Source organism: Mastomys coucha, unplaced genomic scaffold, assembly GCF_008632895.1.
Source record: "Mastomys coucha isolate ucsf_1 unplaced genomic scaffold, UCSF_Mcou_1 pScaffold21, whole genome shotgun sequence".
NCBI lineage: Eukaryota > Metazoa > Chordata > Mammalia > Rodentia > Muridae > Mastomys > Mastomys coucha.
In genome coordinates, this window is record NW_022196904.1 from 90,519,829 (window position 1) to 90,527,061 (window position 7,233).

The window sequence follows — 7,233 nt, forward strand, 5'->3', positions numbered from 1 at the left end:
TGGTCCAGATTAACCTCTAACTTGTTATGTAGCTGAGGATAATCTGAACTCCTGATTCTCTTGCCACAGAACTAGATTTATTGATGCTAAAATAGAACCCAGGGCCCCATGCTGTTAGGCAATCATTCTACCAACCAAACCACACCCCTACCATAGCACCTTTTCATTAAAGAGTTAGGACTTTTCTGTTATCTCCACAGGAGAGAGAGACAGAGAGAGACAGAGAGGGACAGAGAGAGAGAGAGAGAGAGAGAGAGAGAGAGAGAGAGAGAGCGCACGCGTGCGTGCTCTCGTGCACATGAGAGACCACTATGTAGCTACTGGAGAAGCATTAGTTGGTTGACCTTTGCCCAAAACTACAGTTTTACAAATACATGAAAGCCTGTTGTTGTTGCTCACACCTTAATCCCAGGACTTGGGAGACTGAGACAGGAGAACCTTTGTGAATTTGAGACCAGCCAGGATCTATACAGTAAGACCCTGGGAACAAAACAAATCTACCGCCTTATTACCTGATTCCTTTAGGAGAATAGGGAAAGGTGAACAGAAGTGACCAATTATAAAGCTCATTTTTGCATCCTTAGCTGCTCCTGGCTAGAAATTTCTTATATGACTAGAACATATGACCTAAGTGTTAACTTTAGAGTTTCCTCTGGGAACTACCTGGTTCTTTCAATCCTAGATCCTTTAATGAATCCGTCATCTTCCTCGGTCCTTACACACAGAGACCAGGTAGCATTTTATATAGAAAATGCAGTAACAGACCAGGTAGCCAAAATCTTATAACTTCATGACTCATGTTCTAACATGTGTAGGGAAGATAGATGAGAGAGAGGAAAAGAGAGAGGGGGAGGGAGAGAGAGGGAGAGGGAGAGAGAGAAATAAAACCCTGGGACCTTTCATGCATCCAGATTTTTTTTTTTGTCAGTGAACTTTCACATAAATAGAACTTGGAAGAGTGTATGCTCATGCTCGTGCATATTTTGAGGGAACTCAGTTTCTCAGATCCTACCAGTGAGAAACCTAACTTCCTTCCTCCTCCTATTTCCCTCCCCTCATTCCTCCCTTTCTTCTTCCTCCTCCTCCCTGTCCTTCTCCTCCTGCTGCTGTTTCTCCTTGTCTTCCTTGTCCTTCTTTTTGGTGACAGGGCCTTGCTATGTTACCCAGGATGGCCCTGAAGTCTTGTTCTCAAGCCTCCTCAGTGACTGAGACTATAATATCTTTGCTCTTGGCTCTAATTCTCCCTTTGCTCTAGGGAGAATTACCTGACAATTTTGATTCAACAGACATTATTTCCTTGGCTTGCCCTAATAGTAGTTTGCCATTTCATACTGCTATATAGAACAGAGCATATCATGGTCCTTATGACTGATATTGAATCAAAAGTATGAGATCCTAATGACAACCTGAAAACTGTGCAAGTGTTCCCAGGAATGGTGACTTATGTGCCCATAGCCCATACTTGTTTGGTGCAGGCAGGTAGATCAGGAGTTCAAGACAGCCTTGACTACATAGCAAGTTTGAGATCAGCCTGGACTACATAATATCCTATCTCAAAAATAGAAAAAAAAAGTAGGAAGAATGTTAAGAAAGGCTACTGTAGCAGGAAGATGCTCAAAGACTAAATCAGAAAACTCTCAGGGGCAGAAGAGACAAAACCTTCATATGTCAGGGTGTGAGGAAGAGAAAGGTGGCTGTAAAAGGAGGTGACGAAAATGTCTTGAGAGATTTTAAAGCTCAACATGCTGCATCACGCACATGTTAACTAATGGTGGGATCCAACCACATGTTGGGTGATTAGGTACATAAGTGGAGTTTAGGTGTGTGGTGGCTTGAATTAGAAAGGCACCCATAGGCCTGGTCACTAGAAAGTGGCACTGTTTGAAAGGATTATTAAGGGATGCCTGCTTGGAGGAAAAGTATCACTGGAAGTGGGCATTGAGATTGCAAAAAGTCCATTCCTCACCCAGAGACTCTTACTGCTACCCATGGATATGGATGTAGACCTCTCAGCTACTTCTCCAGGACCTTGTCTGTCTGAGTTAATGTACTAAATCTCTGATACTGTGAGTCCCAATTAAATACTTTCTTTTATAAGTTGTAGTTATAACTTTTCTTCACAGCAATAGAAAGGTGATTAATTCAGAAGTTGGAACCACAGGTGGAGGATTGCTGTGGCAGGACTGACCATGCTGCTTGCTGGCGTAGGCTGGGCTTTGGGAGTTTGGGTTAGTAAGGTAGTTCAACATTTTAAGCAAGGCTTAGTGGGCCATCCTATTAGGAGCATGGAAGGTAATGGTGCTGAAGGTGATTTGAACTGTGAGGACCCCTGTTCAGTAGGCTTCAGAGAAAAATATAAATAACTTGACTTTGTTGTAATATTTTGGGAAAAGATGGGATTGTTTTCTGCCCTTGTTCAAAAAAAAATTTGTCTGAGGCTACACTGAAGAGCTTTAAATTAATGGTATTGGCAGAGGAGGTTTCAAGGCAGTCTACAATTGATATGGTTCCTAGTGACAATTCTTATGCAGCTCTACAATGAAAAGGAGCAAGCTGAGCAAGGAAAAATACAAAATGTAGTTTGAGGAGAAAAAGAGCAGCAGGATGTTAGGTGTGATGGAGGTGAGACCAGTGCTGAAGCAGGATGTTAGGTGTGATGGAGGTGAGACCAGTGCTGAAGCAGGATGTTAGGTGTGATGGAGGTGAGACCAGTGCTGAAGCAGGATGTTAGGTGTGATGGAGGTGATACCAGTGCTGAAGCAGGATGTTAGGTGTGATGGAGGTGAGACCAGTGCTGAAGCAGGTTGTTAGGTGTGATGGAGGTGAGACCAGTGCTGAAGCAGGATGTTAGGTGTGATGGAGGTGAGACCAGTGCTGAAGCAGGATGTTAAGTGTGATGGAGGTGAGACCAGTGCTGAAGCAGGATGTTAGGTGTGATGGAGGTGAGACCAGTGCTGAAGCAGGATGTTAGGTGTGATGGAGGTGAGACCAGTGCTGAAGCAGGATGTTAGGTGTGATGGAGGTGAGACCAGTGCTGAAGCAGGATGTTAGGTGTGATGGAGGTGAGACCAGTGCTGAAGCAGGATGTTAGGTGTGATGGAGGTGAGACCAGTGCTGAAGCAGGATGTTAGGTGTGATGGAAGTCAGACCAGTGCTGAAAGAGATAAAACATTTAAAGAAAAGCCTGATGCCAAATGGAATCAAGGGAAGTATGACCTTAGGACGAATCTCACCCAGCTAAGCTTCCAACTCAAGAAAAGGAATTAAGAAAAAGCTTAAGCAGTGAAGAAAACAGATAGCTGAAGAAAATGTATTTTAATGTTGGGGCCAAGTTCCAGATCCATCAAGCAGCAGAACTTAGCAGCTTCAGCCACTTGCTTCAGGCTTTAGACTCAAGGATTTAAAAGAGGAGTTGTGGGATATCCACCAGAGAAGACTGCTCAGACATGGGTGTAACCCAATAGAAAGTCTTTAATAGACAGTCATAAACTACAATGGGTGTTAGGGATTACAGTGTAGTACACAGCCTTTCTCAGGGTGAGCTTGTAAGTACAAAACCCATATTCTGGATTGACATACTTCAGTTGCTAAGTATGATTTGACAGAAGTGGAACTACATGTTGGGGATTACAAACTGAGGCAATTTTATTAATTATCTAGAATATATGATAAGTCTAAAAAATATTTCCCCACAGAAAGTACAAATCAGGGAAGAACAAATAAGAACTCTCAATGATTTCCAAAAATTGCTGGAGATATTAACTGGTTACAACTTATGTTTAGATTAACTATTCAAGTGCAAGGTAATTTGTTTCAAACCTTACAAGTTGATAAAGACTTTCATAGTCCAAGAAAATTATCAGCTGAGGCAAGAAAGGGAATTGACTCAGGTAGAAAAGAAATTACAAGCTACACATATAAATCTTCTTGATCCACAGACGGCCTGGATTTTAGTTGTCTTGCCTTCTACTCATTCTCCCACAGGAATTCTTATGTGAATGAAATATCATATCTTAGAATAGATTTTTAGCACACAGAGCAAAAAATTTAAAACCTATGTAGAAAAGGTTTCTGAATTGATCCTAAAAGGAGAAATGAGATTTTGTCAGTTAGCAGGAATAAATCCCTCTGAAACTGTGGTACCTTTTACTGAGACTAAGATTGTCTCATTGTGGGCAGAAAATGAACATTGACAAAGACCTTTCTGTAATTTTTTTTTTGGGAGAAATTAACAAAAAATGCCCAAAAAAGAAACAACTTCTTTTGTTAAGATTTATTTATTTATTTATTTATTTTATTAATTATATGTAAGTACACTGTAGCTGTCTTCAGATGCACTAGAAAAGGTTATCATTATGGATGGTTGTGAGCCACCATGTGGTTGCTGGGATTTGAACTCAGGACCTCTGGAAGAGCAGTCAGTGCTCTTAACCGCTGAGCTATCTCTCCAGCCCCAGGAAGTAACTTCTATTTGTAAGAAGAATTAATAAGATTCTCCTTCAAATAATAAAAGGGACTCCAATTTCTGGTACCCCTACAGTTTATACTAATGTGAAAAATCAAGAAATACATCAGAAAAAATATAAGGTTAAGAGTCCTTATGATTTAATTCAAAAATCAGAATTATATGTAATTCTTTTGGTGTTATTAGATTTTCATAATATCTTAATATAGTAAGTGACTCTCAATATGTAGAAAGAGTAGTTTTGCATGTAGAAACTGTTGAACTATTTAGGATGATTCCAAATTAACTTCACTATTTATTCAACTATAACAAATAATCAGATATAGAAATCATCCATTATACATAACACATATCAAATCCCATACAGGTCTACCAGTCTCTCTAGTACAATATAATGATAAAATTGATCATCTATTGCTAGAAAATACACTAGAAGCTTCAGAATTTCATTTTTAAAATTACTATGTTAACAGGAAAGATTTAAAGAAAGATTTTTCTATCATTTGGCAACAAGCCAAGGAAATTAAAAGGAAATATCCTACTTGTTCTTTATATAACCAAACTTTATTTCCTGCAGGAAGTAACCTAAAGGTACCCAAATAAGTTTGGCCAATGGGATGTGTTTCACTTTGCAGAGTTTGGTAAACTGAAGTTTGTGCACCATACCAGAGATACATGTTCAAGATTTCAATGGGCAACTGCTTTAAATTCTGAAAAGGCTGATTCTGTGATTAAGCATTTATTAGAAAAGTTATGGACATTATGGGAATACCTGTACAAATTAAGACTGACAATGCACCAGCATATTTCTCTAGTAAAATGAATCAGGTTTTACATATCATAATGTAAAACATATTATGTGTATACCACATAATCCTATAGGACAAACAATGGTAGAGAAATCTACCTGTAAATTAAAGGAGAAACTTGACAAACAAAAAGGGTAACACCCCCCCTACACCCCAGATGGATTACATACTGCTTTATTGATTTTACATTTCTTTCTTGAATGCTGGACTGGAGAGATGGCTCAGTGGTTAAGAGCACTGACTGTTCTTCCAGAGGCCCTGAGTTCAATTCCCAGCAACCACATGGTGGCTCGCAACAACCACATGGTGGCTCGCAACAACCACATGGTGGCTCGCAACAACCACATGGTGGCTCGCAACCATTTGCAATGCAAGATGCCCTCTTCTGGTGTATCTGAAGAGAGTGACAGTGTACTCACATACATAAAATAAATAAATAAATCTTTAAAAAACAATTCTTGAATGCTAACAAACAAAAAACAAAAGCTACTGAGAGACATTGATAGGATCATGGAAGAAACTGCTGAACTAAACCAGCTTATGTACATTAAAGATGTCTTTACTTCTAAGTGGAGGGAAGGAAATGTGCTATGCTGGGGAAGAGCTTTGTATATGTTTCCACAGGAAAAGAAAAGCAATAGATTCCTTCCAAAATGATAAAAATCAGATATGACAGGGGAAGACCCCTTGAAGATCTCAGCTACAGACAAGAAAGAGGAAATAAAAAGAATGACAGAAATCATTTAGGCGCAGAACTTCAAACTCACCAAGATAGGATAGATAACAGAGCATTTTCTTCTAAATTGCCAAATTCAAATGGTCTGGACATTGTGAATGAAACTCTTACATGATAGTTTTCATAATTTTTTCATAATTGCTTTTATTATGTATTACTGTAAGACAAAGAGTCTTTTATTGATCTAAAAGGGGGAGAAGTTGGGGTTAGTCTGTGAGCTGTGTATTCAGAAGCTGAGTTCTATGCCCCTCCCTGTTCAGACTGAAACCTGATCCTGGGGTACTGTACTAATCAATATGTTTAAATAATGCTTCCCAATATTCCCTGGTTGGTTAATAAAAGGCTGGGCCCTATGACTGGGCAGAAAGGACAGGAAGGGACTGAGTGGGGGTTCTCAAGGGAGATCAGGAACAGAAGGAGAAAGAGGAGGAAGGGGAAGGACGTCAGCCCCAGACAGGCTGGGCTACGAGCATGTTGAAGAGGAGTGCACCTGGGGACAGACAGTAGCAGAGGCTGCCCAGGCAGGATTGGTTGGTAAGAGATGAGGCATTTAATTGGGTTTTAACAGCTTGGAAGGTGTAGACTGGCTCAGAACCTTCTCAGCATAGTACAGATTATTAATAAATTGTATCTTTGTATCATTTTCTTGAGAGCTAAACTGAAAAATGGGGAAGAAATCCCCAACAGATATTAAGAAACAACAGAGGGTGTAGCAACCCTCCCCCAAGAAAAATATAATACTCTAACTACAGAACCAAAAAGCAAACTACATTTAGAGACTTTCCCAGTACTACGAGCTTGGATGGTTCAGGTCTTTGTTTTTAATTTGGCAGGTGGTGCTGTCTACAATGCTGAATTTTATGGCTTTAATGGTACTTCCATCATGGAATCAGTTATGCTAAGGTCTGGGGCCCTGTTACATTCCCCACTAGTATACATGAATGAGTCCAATACATGGATTCATACTGCTCTATAGCAAGATGCAGGACCCCTCACTCTTTTATTATTAATATTTTCTTTATTTACACACCATATAATATCTCCTTTCCCAGTTTCCCCTCCGAAAAAAAAGAAAAAATAAAATAAAATAAAATAAAATAAAATAAAATAAAATAAAATAAAATACAAAAACAAGCCAGGCAGCGATAGCACACGCCTTTGATTCCAGCACTTGGGAGGCAGAGGCAGGTGGATTTCTGAGTTAGAGGCCAGCCTGGTCTACA

The 7,233-nt window shown here is 39.7% G+C and overlaps 1 long non-coding RNA gene across 1 annotated transcript in view; it reads left to right on the top strand.

Moving 5' to 3' along the window:
• The window catches only part of LOC116102673, a 10,911-nt gene that overhangs the window by 1,079 nt on the left and 2,599 nt on the right, over positions 1–7,233 (top strand). The window lies entirely within an intron of this gene.